This window comes from Mus caroli, unplaced genomic scaffold, assembly GCF_978045245.1.
Source record: "Mus caroli unplaced genomic scaffold, Mus_caroli_1 scaffold_15, whole genome shotgun sequence".
In the NCBI taxonomy this organism is placed as follows: Eukaryota; Metazoa; Chordata; class Mammalia; order Rodentia; family Muridae; genus Mus; species Mus caroli.
The window spans coordinates 19,314,157-19,330,876 of NW_028227270.1; positions in this window are offsets into that span (position 1 = coordinate 19,314,157).

Consider the following 16,720-nt stretch of genomic DNA (forward strand, 5'->3'; position numbering starts at 1 on the left):
TGAATACTTCAGTCCCTTTTAGAAGAGGGAACAAAATACCCATGGGAGGAGATACAGAGATAAAGTTTGGAGCAGAGACTGAAAAAAAATGACCATCCAGAGACTACCCCACCTGGGGATCCATCATGGGATGGATACAGTCACCAAACACAGACACTATTGTGGATGCCAACAAGTGCTCGATGACAGGATATAGCTATCTCCTGAGAGGCTCTGCCAGTGCCTGACAAATACAGTGGTAGATGCCCTCAGTCAACCATTGGACTGAGCACAAGGTCCTCAATGGAGGAACTAGAGAAAGGACCAAAGGAGCTGAAGGAGCTTGAAGCCCCATAGGAGGAACAACAATATGAACCAACCAGAATCCCCAGAACTCCCAGGGACTAAACCACCAACCAAAGAGTACACATGGAGGGACCCATGGCTCCAGCTGCATATGGAGCAGAGAATGGCCTTGTTGGACATCAATGGGAGAAGAGGCCCTTGGTCCTGAGAAGGCTTGATGTAGGGGAATGCCAGGACAGGGAAGCAGGAGTGGGTGCGTTGGTGATCAGGGGGAGGGGGAATGGGATAGGGGGTTTTTGGAGGGGATACCAGGAAAGGGGATAACATTTGAAATGTAAATAAAGAAAATATCTATTTTAAAAAAAAAGGAGCCAAAACCACCTAAAAAGATCTCAGTACCAGATATGGAAAACCCTCTTTTAAGATATTGGTCAGGTCTGTCCAAGACACTCCTAAAACTCATATGCTACTACTATTGCCTTCAGTTGCCCTCAAGAGGGGGAATACAAGTCCCTGTTGTTAAGAACACCATTGTCTTAGTTAGAGTTCCTCTCACTGTTAAGACCAGATGACTACCACAGTTCTTACAAAGAAAACTGTTTAATTGGGACTGGTTTATAGTTACAGCATAAAACATGATGGTACATGTCAGACATGGTTCTAGAGAGGAATCTGAGAGGTCTGCATCTGGATCAGCAGGCAACAGGAAGAGCGAGTGACATTGGGCCTGGATTGAGCATCTGAGACCTCAGAGCCCACCCCCAGTGACACATTTCCTCCAATAAGGCCACATCGCCTAACAGTGCTACTCCCTATAGGCTTACAGGAGCCATTTTCATTTAAACCACCAAGGTAACGTGCTTCAGAAACAGGGCCCAGAATTCCCTAACTTGGATCTTATCTGAATACTTCTTGTACCACGCAAGCTTCCAAATGCAGGAGACAACCAACAGTCCTACCCAGCTATGACGCCTATGGACCATATCAATATTAAATGTGGCATAACATCCCTAAGGGTGATATAGTGGTGTGTATACCTTGTCAAGCAACAGCTCCCTAAATGTATTTCAGATCTGCTCAACAAGAGGGAAACCACGTCTAGTCCTGGAAACCTAGCTAAGGACTCATGGCTCACGAAGTCATGAATATTGGAGGATAACCTATAACCACTACTTTACTAAAACAGTGTAATCCCAAATAACTATACAAATTTGTCCTTACACCCATAGAAGAATATAGACTTCACCCTTCATCAAGGAAATATCTCTTTGAAACAGACAGACTGCTACAGTAAATCACAACCAATCAAAATGCAGAGTTGTGAGCCTAGTCCCAGGGGATACATTTATAAATCACTCCTGCACATAAGGCTCGAGGAACACTGTAGAGGAGGTGGCAGACAGATTTTAAGAGTGAAAAGATTAAGGAGTTTTCTGTGAGATTGTGTCTTCTAGTAATATCAGAAGCTATGTCAATACAGTCTTAAGAAAATGACTGTCTAAACATGATCTGAACAAGGAAACTAAGAATAAACATGCCAAAATGGATAGAAAAGAGCCTACAAGGACTCAACCACACACACACACACACACACACACACACACACACACACACACCACACTGTACAGGCAAACAAGAATGCTGAGAGTGGGCAAAACTCTGCCTTAGGAAAGAACATACATTGGTTATTCTATACCAAATGGTAAGCCCAAAAAACATATATAGGAATAACATTATCAAGACTGAGCATGTTATAGTTAGTGATACATACACACATGTATGTATGAATGTATTACATACATATACATATATACATATATATATACTCTGCTTATATAGTATATATAGACATATATGTGCATCATAACAATTAATGAAAACAGGCATTAATTTGAAGAAGAGCAAGAAGGGGTAGATGAGACTGGAAAGAGGAAAAGGAAGGAATGAATTATAAAGTTATGATCTCAAAATAAAAAATTAAAAATATATATCTCTTATACATAATAATGGGAACATCATGTTAGATGATATGAAGTAAATGTTAATTTCTTTTGGTAAAGTCTCTCTCCTAATTTAAATATGTATAGGTAAGAGAAAGGGCAGAAATGTGATCTAATTTTAGGATGTGCACATACCAGGATCTCGGTGGTGGGTATGAATGCTATTTATAGATGATTTTTCAACTTTTCTGCAAGTGTGATAGTTTTAAAATGAATAATAATAAATCACGTTTTTTAATATGAAAACTATTGAGAGCACTGTAATGATTTACTCCATTGTATTAAAAGCATCTAGATGTGTCTTTTAAATCACATTATGAATTCTTTTGTTTTCCAGTTTTTAATAAAGAACTAACAATTAAAATAGCCACAGCAATGCTTAGCAGTCACAATGTGTTAATGTAATTGTATTGGAACCTGGTCACTGAGCACCATGTTCTTTATTGTAGACAGAAAAAGTTGCCCAGCAAATCAGTCCTCATCTAGGTTCTTAGCATTGCCCTGGTGATAACTGTTTTTCTCATGCTATTGGGGACCCAGCGCAGAAGCCCTGCCTGGCTGACTATGTGTCTTGACTCTTTTATTCAGCCTGATGGTTCTTCAGTTCCAAGGCATTCTTCCAAATCTGCAATGGATTATATCTTAGGTGTGTAAAGCTAGATTATTATCCCAAACTAATTAACATTAAAGCATGTCTCCATTGTCCCATCTACAAGAGACATGAAGTGGGACCTGCATTATTGAAGAATTCTTGTTCTTCCTGGCGCTGAAAGTGCTGGGAAGAGGGAACTTCAAGAAAAAGAAAAGAAATGAAGGGGGAGGAGTTGGAGAGGTGAGAGGTGAGGAAAGACAAGGAAAGAGAAGGGGAAGACATGAAGGAAGCTGAGGGAGAGGGAAGATGCAATGTAAGCAAAAGAAAATGGAAAAACCTGTGAACTGTGGTGCTGTAATTCTAGCACCTGAGAGGCAGAATCAGGGATCTGGCTACAACTTTGAGGCCAGCCAGGGTTACATAGTAAGATCCTATCTCAGAAATACTAGTGTAAGAATAAAAACACTATAAACATCTCTTAAGACTATGACCTTCTGCAGTGTGGAGGGCTCCATTAAGCTCAGAGGGAATATTAGGCATTTTTTTCTGAATATTTGCACAGCTTGGAGACATATACATGATGATTCATACAGAAGAAAGTGTTGTGTGCACAGGATCAGATGCTGACTGGAGGCACTGTTGACTAGCTGCAGTCCTCACAGAAGGCAGACACAATAGGGAGATTGTCTTAGCCAAGAGCAGCGAAAGGACATTGGCTCCTTCGCTTTCTATCAAAGGGACCAAGCAGAATTTATGGAAAGACATTCTATCCCATGTAAATATTAGCTCAAAAAATAATTGAAAGCAAAAAACAGTTCAGCAAATTGTTAACTAGGTAATAAATATCCAAGGCATGGCATGGAATCCATGCCATATCCCAGAGATATCTAGGTCCAAGAGTCCAGCAACTGTGCAGAAGAACAAATTATAAACCCTGGCCAAGATCTAAAGTAATATCACCTACAGTGTGATATTGCAATGATGATATCAAATACAGCAATGCTTCTCTAGGAACTTGTCACCAAGGGAATTTCCCTGTCGCCCACCACACCCGTGCTCAATCCCTACCACTAAGAGAGAAAGTCTTCTCTGCTATCAGATAATCTGCTGTTGTGTTCAGAAAGTGCTGTAGTTGTACTTAGTAACGGGTGCCTGGAGAAGCTGGCAAATATTAATAGGCAACATCCCCTAAGTGTTAATGCACCAGGCTGTATGTTAAGAGATTTATATCCAGCCCTACTAGAACAGGTATTATTATTTGATTGGTTTTATAAGCTAGGGACTGAAGTTCTAAGAGGCCAGGCCACTTGCTTATGGTCACAGAGAGAACAAGCATAAAAGCAGGGTTCACATCTACTTAGACTGATTCCAGAGAGGTTTTTTTTATTAAATAATTTATGTTCATTCTTTGAAGTAGAGACAAAAACACAGCTATTTAATAAGAGCAGCAATGTTTCTTTAGTTCTTTCGAGCTTACAAATTTTTTTCGGAAGTAGTATTTTAATTGACAATCACAAGAACATTGTGACACCCCAGCATTGCCCCCTTCTCTAAACAGAGGAACCCCATCACTGGCAGAATTGCCTCAGCCAACAAACTAGGATCAGGCCATTCAGAGACATTCCTCAGCCTCCTCCATGCCAGCTCCTGTTGCCCAGTTCTTGCAAGTATTCCAATTTCCCTTAACCTCATTCTCTAGGAATTCAATTTAAAAAGACACTGAGCACTACCTCTGAAAGTCACCTCACTGTTAGTCTTCTGATTGTCACACCTCCTTGATGTCCTTTGCCACATGGTTTTCCCGGGCACCTTCCTTGTTCTGACTGATCTACTCCGTGGTATTAGTCTGGTATGAGCATTTGGCTCTGTGCGTTCAGGAATTTCTCTCCACTTCAGCTCCACTGTGTCCCTGTTCTTTAATTAGAGGAGTGTAGGTGGAAAAACATCCACAAAGCCTGGAGTGCAATACAAATTATCTGCTGCTTTCAGATATTTATTTTACTAATTATGTACCAATATGTGACTTCTTTTGCTGTCTGACATAAGGTTTTTCAATCCCATTTTGTAGACAAAATGACTTCTGATGATCGGTGGATGTCAGTAGCACTACAGAGACGGCTCTTTACTAAATCTGTCTGGCTTTGGGATACCTGTAGGAAAAATGAAGCAAAGAACTCAAAGACAACACAACAGAAGGTCACCATGTAAGAGAGAATGGGAGGCTATGGCTTTGAGAAAGTATATTGGAGTCCCCAGTCAACTTCTCAGCATGCATCCAAAGGAAATACTAGAATATTAGAGACACCAGCATATGTTTGCTTAGTGCCTCACTGTTTACAGTGGCTGCAGACCTTCCAACAAACAGATCTGTAAAGAAATGGGACATGTGTATGTATGTATGTATGTATGTATGTATGTATGTATGTATGTATGTATATGAATGCTACTGAGCCATTAAAAATAACATTTTAGGGCTGGAGAAATGGCTCTGCCATTGAGAAAACCTCTTCCAGAGGATCTGGTTTGATTTGCATCCTCTACATGGTATCCTACAACAGTCAATAACTCTAGTTCTAAGAAAACTGGTGCTCTCTTCTGGGCTCTGGGGGGCACAATAGTATTGTATAGACAAATAACACACACACACACAAATTAAAATTTTAAAGAAAACTTTTGAAAGAATGACAATTTGGAAACTGCTTCCAAAGAAAAGTGTGGTAAACGGCCCGTGTCTGAGTATGATCAGTGAGGACTGTTGCTTACTTAGAGACCTGAACTTCAAAGTATGTTTTCCACTGACTCTTCCTGTAGAATATGATTCTTCATAAGCTCTAACAGACTTACTGTGGTTTCATCGCCACCCCAGACTTTTAGCTATTCAAACTGGAGTGTGAAGAGTGTTGGAATTATTTTTAAAAATCATAATTTTTGAAAACCATAAGAATCCCTGTGACTGAGTTTGTGCCTGAATCTCCAATAGTAACATGCCAGGAATTTGAAAACACTAAAAAACTTACTCCTGTGTTCCCCCACTGTAAGTTGTAATTCTAAATTGTATGACTGTTTGCCAAGTCCTTGCACATTTCCAGGGCTTGACCTGACTGGGGCAGCGAGGACATGAAGAAAAGACAAACACAGATAAGTAAATGCACCAAAAAGCTGAGATCGGTGGACTTGGCAATCTAATAGAGAAACCACAGAAACCAGAAGCTCAGAATGTTATGTGTTATGATACACAGTTGAACAGGAAGGTGGGGTTATAGCATACAGCTAAATAAGGGAGGTAGAGTTAGGTAATCTCTCTAGAAGCCTTCTTTGTCAGGAACAGACCTCAGGCTGTAAATATCTGTTTGGAGAAAACTATGGTGCATATTTTCTGCACACACTATCAGCGCCCTAAAGAAGCCATTGCCATCCTTCTCATCTCTGCCCGGAGAAGGCTCCACCACTCCCACAAGGCTGAGGCAGTGAGCGCTTGGCAACAGGACTGCAATCAAATCAGTCACTCGGAGTTTTGTTCACTCCGGGCTTCCTCCTCTCCTCACAATTGTTTATGAATGAATGTACTGATTTTTGTTAGTGGTGTTGTTATGTTATTTCGTTTTGTTTTTAAGGATACTATTGTTAACAGCAAAACAGAGTACGTTGCAGGATATTATGTGACGTGAAAGAACTCAAACACAGAAAGATATGTTGTGCTTGTTCCCTGGCCTATGTGCATGCTTTAGGAAGTCTATCGGAATGTGTGATCATGGTTCCTGGAGGCTGAGAAAGTGGAGGGAGGTTGGATAATGAACATCAAGGCTCAGTAAGACAGACAGAATAGGATCTGGTGTTATACAGCACCATTAGCTCATAATAATTATTACCATATTTTATGACTTATTAGAAGATGGTGCTTGAAGTCTCCAAACACACAGTAATAAGATGTGCATACTGATTACTTTAACTTAAGGACCATCTGTTTCTCCATTATTATATTGAAAGATTTAATTGTTTCTAATAAATATATGCAAGTAGTCTAAACAACCAGATAATCAAAGGAGTGTTTACATGTTTAAGGAGGTAGAAATGTTCTCCTGATTTCATCACTCTACAATGTATATCTGAATTAAATAACTACATTTATCTCATGGTTTCACGTAACTAAAATAACAATTAATGAACAAAGAATATGCTGTGGAATTAACTAGAATGGATATGGAAATTGCTGAACTGTGTCCCCAGGTGGCTAGCAATGAAATAATGGGACAATGAAAAAATGAATGTGGAAATATGTTATGTATGAATTAGCTGTGATGGGCCCTATCATGTCTATGTTCTCTGAATGGTCCTTTGCCTAATACAACTATTATTACACTTAAACAGATCAGGATTCTGAGGCGCCAAATGACTGGAGTAGTAACTAGAGACTTCTAGATCCAATCAACTTTCTCTTTGCTTGCCATTCCATGTCCTCAGGATTTCATTTTATTTACATGTGACAAGGTCAGCAGGTCAGAGGGTAACTGCTATCAAAAACATGCTTTGTAACTACTTCACAGCACCCCCTGCACCCCACCCCCTGCAAAAAAAGGGCACACTATTCAAGCAAAGCCACAAGGTTGAGTGAGGCACAGGGACAGTGGGAATAAGAGTGAGGGGAAAGAACAGGCCTGGACTTTAGTCTGGTGCTGGCAGGGAGGAAGAGGTGTGACACTTAGGCAGCTGAGCCTAGGACAGGAACTCAGGCAGGCTGTGTGCATGTGGTCCAAAACTCAGGTACAGAGAGGTATTGGACAGGAGGATAATGTCCTATCCTGGGATGACCGGAATCCCATGGGACCATGGACTCAGGAAAGGATGTGCTATGAAACTTATTTGCTTTTCTGGGAATTGGCTACCCCTAGCAGTCTGTCTTTCCCCAGATTCATGAGCAATCCCTGGCTCTGACTTCAAATCATCATAAAATATAGAATACAGAAAGCTTGATAAATACATGTATAAAGTTGTTAGTTTCTATCACTGGAATTAAAGTGCCTAATGACTTCAATTATGGATAATCCAGATGTTGTCTTCCAAAGGGCATCTGAATATTAATTTGAAAAAGACATACCACTCATAGTGTCCCTGTGTCTGTTTTTGTTCTGTCTGGATCTGGTAATCCTCCCTGTCTATTGTCTATCATCTTCTCCATTGTCGAGGACGCACCTCCTCTGGTAAAGCAGCCTCCTTGCCTGTCTCACAGCTGCCTATCCAGGAAGCCACCATAGAAAACACGCATCCACAGGCTCATAATTTCCCTGTGAACTTCAAAGACTTGTGATGATTTAGTAGTATAAGCTGCACTTATCTTGGCCTTCTGCAGTTTTGAATGAGTTATCTTCAGAGGTAGGAGTTGCTGTCTTTGTATTTTCTGCCTCCCTATTATTAGGCAACCATCATACTAACACTGATAAAAAAAAAAACCAAACCTGAATGTTTCAAGCATTTTTTTTCTGTCTGACATTATATGCACTGCCTTGTCATAATTTTCTGATTCAATCCTTGCAACAAGCCTAAGATTAGTAGTAATGTTAGCTCTTTCTAAAACAAGGAAGGTAGAGCACAGGTAAGGTAAATAAATCACTGACTAGAATGGTTGTACCAAGTTCAGTGAGTTTTCCCATTAACTATAGTGACATTTTAATTTCACTATACATTTTCCTGAGTGGTAGTGGAAAGGAGTCAATTGTGTATGCACTTTGAATGGTGGAACCCTCAATGACAGCTACCCCATATAGACATATTTCTAAAAGAAGTTCTTACTTGGCCTAAATTCTCCCACTCTGTTCTTTGTAGGCATTCTTTCAGAGTAAAACACTCCTTTTCTGAAGGTGCTAAGGAATGGGTTACACTTAGCTGGGAGGAGTAAGGCAAAACCTCTATGCATCTTGTAAGCAGGGGTGGGGGGAGGTATTCGTTCATGTGAGGGTGGAGGCTGAGCTCTGATGTCGCAAAGTGGGTAAATATTAATGGTAAATGCCACCCTTGTATGCAGCTCTGTGAACTCCCTTGCTGAGTGTGGAATGATCTCAGTAGCTGGAAGGGGAGGGACAAAAGGCAGGAACAAAAAAAATTACCACTCACTGTGTACATCTTACAATAATGTTATATATCCCAAATGTGCTTTAGCCCAAATAAATGGAAAGAAGTCTCAGAATTCATTCATTAATGCTGAAGAAATGGAGGTTCCGGGGTTAATTAATGTTCAAGGTCTCTCATCTAATAAAGGCAGAGCTAGGATGCGAATAGAGGTTTCTCTAACTCTGAAACCCGTGGTGTTTTCTGCTGTACTACAGTGCAATACATGCCAAAGATAAATTTGTTTCCTCCTATTTTCCCTCTAGGCTCCACCCCAAGGATAGTCAGAATTAAAACACATCCACGAAGTGGGCCTTCTGACATCTGCTGTGTTCTTATCCTGCATCTCCAGTCCGGAAGGAGGTCATTTGATGGGACTCTATGGGGCCTACGCGCTGGGTCACGATTTTAGAATGTGAAAATGCTTTCCTTCATTTTCAAACTGGTTTGTGTGTTTAAAACAGCAACATAAAAAGCCTTTTGAGCTGCAGACTGCAAGAAGGACTTCTGCATGCCATTTTGGACTGTGACCATTGAGAAACAAATGTCTGCCTTTATTTTTAAATGTTCCTTCAATGCATGAAGCCATTTAAGAAACAAGAACGAGGTTCATAAAATGTCCTACTTATCCCCAAGGGAGACTTCTCTGGAGAGCAAAATCAGAGAACTACTCGGACTGGGTTCTGCAGCCCACCACGTGGGCTCTGAATTATGAGGGACTATCCAGGTCTTCTGCTGTTGTGAGTTCACAGGGCCTGTTCCTCCATACTAGCCCAGATGGTTTACACCTGTAGGCATCTTGGGGGACTCATGATTTAGTATACATCACAGTGGTTCCCTGTCTCACTGTGAATAATATTAAGTAAAATTGATTAGATATATCTAGATATGGGGACAATATGCTTTCCACCTGTGTTTTATCTCAGTAGCCATTGAAATTAACCCAGGACAAGTTTTGATAACAAATGAACCCAGGAGAGAGTCTGGAGTACAAAGCCTTACTGTAGCACTGGGGGTAACCAAAAACACTATTGGAGGGTTGACCAAGCAAACGGCTTGTAATACCAGCACTGATCTCAAGTGAGGACAACTTCATTCAGAAGAATTCCAACTGAAGCCTCTAAGCCTGTTGCTCACAAATATTTGGTAAACCCAATGGGAAAGCAGCTTTTGTTTTGTCTCAAAGTTAGTGAAATCTTTCCAGCTACTTTAGAGCCTGGGAGAGTGAAGGGATACCATTTTCTCATTGTTTACCATTAGGGAAAACTAATGGTTTTCCATCCTTCTCTCCAGCGGAACTCAGGGAAATGAAACTTCAAACCTGAACTGTTGTTCAAAGGTACATTCCTTGATCATGAGATTGAAGCCTCAAAGGAAACGTGACTACTTCCAAAGAAGGCATAAAGGTTGAAATATAAGTATTTATTTTTATAACCCAAGATCCATCGAGCGTTCCAAACTCAAACTGCCTTTCATGTATGTCTCATTGAATGAGCTTGGGAACGAACATTAGTGCCTCTATATTTCTTCCTAGAAATACCTGGATGGCCGCTAACCTTCAGACTGAGGAATTTGATGGCTTCAGTGAATATCATCACGGTACAGAACAGCTTAAACAACGAAGACCTGCAGACTTGGGAACTTAGAAAGCAAGCAAGACACAAGTTGTTCTGGATACGTTCTTTCTGTCTCTCTTTCTATCCATAAGTGTTGTGTGCCTCTTGCAGACTCTGAGAAGACTGAGGGTTGAGTCAGCTGGGAAGAGTTTGTCTTCCAAGCAAAAGAAAGGAGGAAGGTCAAGAGTATTCTAAGCAAATGGAACCAGCTACAAAATGGCTTGGACATTCATGCCCATCATTTTAATAATGACAATAATAGTGATGAGTGTCGTTTTTTGAGTGACAGATAAGAAGTCCAATGCGCCGGGCAGTGGTGGTACACGCCTTTAATCCCAGCACTCGGGAGGCAGAGGCAGGCAGATTTCTGAGTTCGAGGCCACCCTGGTCTACAAAGTGCGTTCCAGAACAGCCAGGGCTCTACAGAGAAACCCTGTCTCAAAAAACAAAAAACAAACAAACAAAAAAAGTCCAATGCAGGGAATCATAACTGAGATACGGGTGACAAGCAAGTCTCACCTTCATAGCCTGTTCTGTTCGGTTAGTAGAGCTTCCCAGATTGCTCAAGAGGGACGCTGAGTTCTCCCCCAAGAATAATGGGGAAACATATGATGATTGACTAGCAGTACCCCCTTATCAATAAATACATGTTCTGAAAACAACATTATGGGGTGGATACTAGGAGTCCTGTTTTGTAGGAGATGAATCTGAGACTTAAAGAAGTTTAAATTTTCAGGGCTCTGGGACCTGGGTCTGTCCCTGTTCAAAAGCCATATACTACCTAGCTTCTTAGACAGGGTCTTAGGACACTATAAGTGTTAAATAATTGAATGCAGGTTTCTGAAAACTTTGACAACAGCAAAATGATTGTATGCACTGACCCCAAGTTAACTTCATGTATGTGTAATGAAGATTCGGAATGTCTACCCATGTTTGCCTGTGTTATGTCCTACCTTTTGGTTCTAAACATAGACTATAATGCTCTTGGCACATGCTTCACCATGCAATACCTAGAAACTGCCTGAAACAGCCCTGGTTGGATCGGAGACTGTTCTATGTCAAGAACTGCAGGTGTGTTCAAGTTTTTTGTTCTTGTATAAGTATAATGACTTAATTGTGTTAAACAAAGACTTTAATATTTCCCATCATCATACACCAATACGTCTTGTGAGAAAACTGGTTAGTGAAACATTTACAGAATGGCATTGCTGTAGATAGCACATCCCTGGAATTAGCCTGGAATGAAAGAGAGGCCACCTTCCTACTTCTTGTCTCATAAGATTGCCCTACCATAGGTTCATTTTGGAACAGAAAGGCTAAATTATTGTAAATAAATCAATTCTGAGTCTTTAACTCCCTTTGAAGAATATTATAAAGTCGCTTGTATAACATCCTATCTATTACATGCTTTCCCAAGTCTGCCCTGTGGGCCATGAGCCCTTCCCACAGACAGCCATCTAACACCAGAGATCCCTGCTGGAAGTGATGTTCCTCCCAGGGCTTTAAGAGACTGCAGAAACCCTGAACTTTTCTATTGTAATAACATTGGTTTTGCCTTAAAATACTGTAAGATAGTTCTACAAAAATAAGCCACGATTTCTATGGATACTTTCACATCCACAGTAAATTTATGAAGAGATGATTTGCTATAAGTTTTTTTCCATCCTTAAAATCATAAAAATGCTCAGGCTAATGTAAAAATATGGAACCAATTTTGCTGGCGGTCATTAGCAGACTGATCCTGATTCGTACATTTGTCAAATAAATATGTTTAGAAGCTCCTGTGGAAACCATGTGAAGAATATTAAGTCAAGAGAAATCGTTGAATGTTAGATCATGAAAATTATGCCATCATCTTTTTCTCCTACTTTCTAGTTTCTTATTATATTTTTATTTTTTCTCCACCCCAAGCTATAGCTACATAGAGAACAGTTATAAAACAATGACAAATTTCAAATTTTCACAGTGCAAGAATAGCCATTTATTTCTTGAATTTCAAATATAAATTTCCATGCCCTCAGTTTCTACTGACTCACACATTAAGATTATTAAAAATAAAAACCAACAATTATTAGTGAAGAAAGAAATGGAAACATTTGTGAGTGGGAAGGTAAATGTTACAGACACAGGAACATGTGATGTCTTCTAAGCACGTTGAACACAGAGTCACCCTATCACCCAACAGTCCTGCTCCTAAGTACCCAACATAAATGGAGTGGAAAGGCTCTCATAGATTCTCACTTGATCATCAGTTTCCAGAGCAGAATTATTCACAGTCGCTAAAAGAGAACATCCAAGTGTCCATCAACAGACATTCATCTGATAAACAGACTGTGGCACATATGCACAATAGAATAGAATCCAGCCCTAAAGGGGGATGAAATGCTGATACACGCAACCAAGTGCATAAATATGGAAGACATCACACACAGCGCAACAGGCCAGCTGCGGCGAGGGAACGAGCAGCATCTGATCCCACTTACATGAAGGACGGCGTGGCGTCTGAACAGACACAGCAAGGAGGGTGGCGGTTGCCAAAGGTGGGGGCAGAGATTATTGCTTAGTAGGCATAGTATTTCCATGTGGGAAAATGAAAACATTCTGTGAGTGGATAACGCAGGCTACCACACAACACTATGGACACACTCAAGGCTTCAGACTTATCTTCTTAGAAAAGTGGTTAAATGGTACATTTTGTATTAATTTCGTATGCTTTGCCACAAGAAAAAGAAAGAAAGACTTTTAAAGAAAGACTGCAACATAAAGGATTTAGCAGATGAAGCTTACAGTTATCAACTAATTTTTAATAACATCGGGATTTACAATTCAATTAAGCACCTAACTAAATGAAAAAAATTTTCACTAATTACCTACTACTTAGAAACCTCTTTTGAAGTGTTCCTCTTCCCGAATATTTGTCAAGCGTGGATTTTTGAAGCCAAAAAACTGACCCTAGAGCCACAAAGAACTGAAGCCACAGGACCTATTATAACTGAAAGCATGATTCCTGCTGAGCCTGTGAGCTGAGACCAGATCACCAAGATGTTGCTCTTAGGACGAGGTAGCTTTGGAGGTGTTCAGAGTATAAATGAGACTCCTCATGAAAGGGACTGGTACTCTCATTGAAGATGCTCCAGGGGACTGTTTCACCCTTCCACCATGTAGAGAAATGAAACCAGGCAGGTGGAAGCGCTCAGCACAGCCAAACTACACCAGCACCCTGATCTTTGACTTTCTGAGCCCCATAATTGTGGTTTTAGATAAAATCTTTGTTGAGTATAAGCCCTCAGTCTATGATCCTCTGTTACAATAGTCCACAGGGCATAGAGACCAAGCTAAAGGTAATGACAGGGAACACAGGCATGGGAAACCTGAATGTGTTATTCATCATTCTGACACATTCTGGTCCTGTTTAGAGAAACATTGACACACCATGATGTGCTAAAAATAAAGTAGCTCAGATTGAGGGTGAAGCTGAGACTACTTCCACGAGGGGTGACATTTTTTCTGAGCCTCAAAAGACAAAATGAGAATTGGGCAAGAGAAGAAATAGCCAGGCAGGGAAGAATGTTTGGGGGAGAGAGAAGGTGCCAGTGAGGGCACCAACCTTGAGGCAGGTGAACCTGAAGATCCAGCAGTTTTGAGATTGGGAAGGCCCTGAAATAGCTCATTCAATAATAATGATCTTACCCTGGACCACGTGCATCCTTCAAACACTGAAAAGAAGAGTGTTATTATCGAGATTTGTGTGTTAGAGAAATCATCTTCAGGGACGAAGGCCGACTGAATGTGGTATCGGTGTGATACCCGCACATTCATTCACAGGCTCTCTAATGTTCATAGCTTTCTTTGGGTGTTTTCACCTCTCACCCATCCATACTCTGCAAAGACTACTTCAGCATTGAGTTTTATACTCAAGATCGCCTATCAGCATGGATATGTTTGAAGTTCTTCTGTCAGTGTCCAGAACTATTTTAGAAGGCATGGAGGCATGGCTATAGACGCTCCTTTGTGAAGCTTCTGTCCTATTCTTCTGGCTTTTGGTGCTTTCTTGGCTTCATTTCTTTTTTTGGCTGGGACTATAGTCATTGGAGAGAAACATTGGGGATAGGTGAGGGAGCTTCCTTCAGAGACTCCAGTTATTTATTTTCCTCCTGGAAGCCCAGTGCTCCAGGTAGCAAGGACATAAGTACAGAGATAGTCTTCTACTCACTGTCTCTCCTTGTCCCTTGTGAAATGTTCACAGCACTCCTGTAACAGGCATCATGGCTATTGTATCACACTGTCAGAAACCTACTCTTATCCTCCAACTAATTCTAGCAAAATAGTTTCGCTACTGCCAGTAGATGCTTGAATCTTAACTCCCAGATGAGTTTTGTTTTATGGATCGTTAGTGTCATCCTCCAAAAAAGATGAGGAAAAATTAATAAAACATTACAAGAGAGAACTCTCAAAGAGTGATTACCTTTTTGCCAAGCTGGCCATTTTACTCCTCAGATGAACAAGAGCCCCATTCTCTGTCTAGTCGAACAGGCTAGCACAGCCAGGACCTTGGGAAGTGGGTATGCAGATCAACCTAGAACTCTCTCTCTCTCTCTCTCTCTCTCTCTCTCTCTCTCTCTCTCTCTCACACACACACACACACACACACACACACACCTTTCTGACTTTGATTCAAATGGGAGACATTTGGATTTGCATATTTTATTTCCCCAGATGATATGCCCAGAATTGGAGGAAAAAATAATTACATAAAAGCTGGGAAGCTCTTGGGTGCGTGGCATAAGTCAGAAGTAGCAGAGGACTCCTAATGAGGATTCTTGATGAAAAGATCAAAGGCAGTGGCCTTCCTCATAGTGGTGTATGGGTATAAGGAAGCACACTTAAATGCCCACCAGATCCAGCCAGCTGTTTTGTGATCTTCCCTCATTGGCTATGCAGCCTTGGGTAGATTCGTTTCTACCATTCTTTGTGCAAAATGGGTAAAGTAATGCTCACATTGCCACATAGTTTGGGGATCCCAGATGATTTTGTAAGGCACCTAACTCAGTGCTCAGATAAGACTATCAGAGTTAGTGATGGCTGGCAGGGTTATACCTATGAGTTTTATTTCCAGATTCTAAGTAGTCTGAATATGGGCACATTTCTAGGATTTCACTGAAACTCTAAACTTGCTTAAAGAGCAGCGTTGTGTTGCCTATGCCCTGGACTACTCCCTACCCGACCCTACCTGCCCTTGGGGGTTAGAGGTGAGGTGGAGCAGAGTGAATGATGCAGACTTCAGAAGCAGGTGAGAAACAATGGAGCAAACTCCCTGAACACTGCTGCAAGCTACTTTCATACTCTCCACCTCATTGGTCCCAAGAAAGCATCTCTTCTAAACAGCAGTTCCTTATTGGTTGGCATTGTCTACACCAGCAATCCTTGGGTCCTCCTGCAGGAGATGCCTTTGCAGGTGTGCCACCCAGTGTTTACAAAGGCGGCCCACCATTCCTGCTACAGTATTGTACCTGTGCTTCCTATACTCACCTATACTCACTCCGGTCATTCTAACTTAAAGTGATATATATATATATATATACCAACAGGAGGGCAATGACTTGCTCTACTTGAAACAGAGATAGATCTAGTTACATTTACTCTAAATCATCCAACCCCACTACCCAACAGGACACTTCTGTTCTGAAGGTGTGTTGGTGTGACCATGTTGCCAGGAGAGAGTTCTGGCAAATTGCACCATGTCGCCATTTTACTCTCCTTAATAACAGGAATTCATTTGGTGAATGTCAGGCATAGGACTCAAGATTATACAACATTGCTTCTGACCTAGGGAAATTTGGAATTTAATGGAAAATGGAGTAATGATATTAATGCTGAAATCATAAAGCAGAGACAAGTTAGGGCTTAAATTCACCTCTATCCTTACTACCATCGAGTCCAACACTCTTAGGTTAAACACAGTGAGCAACCTTGGCCAGTATGGTCCCACCTCTGTCCCCTGCCATATTTGTATCATGTCTTTCCATATACTCTATATATTCCATAATGAACTGTGGGATACCTGCATAGCTAAGAGTTTGTGGAAACATAGACATCTCTGTCGCCATTTCACAGAAGAGCAGTGA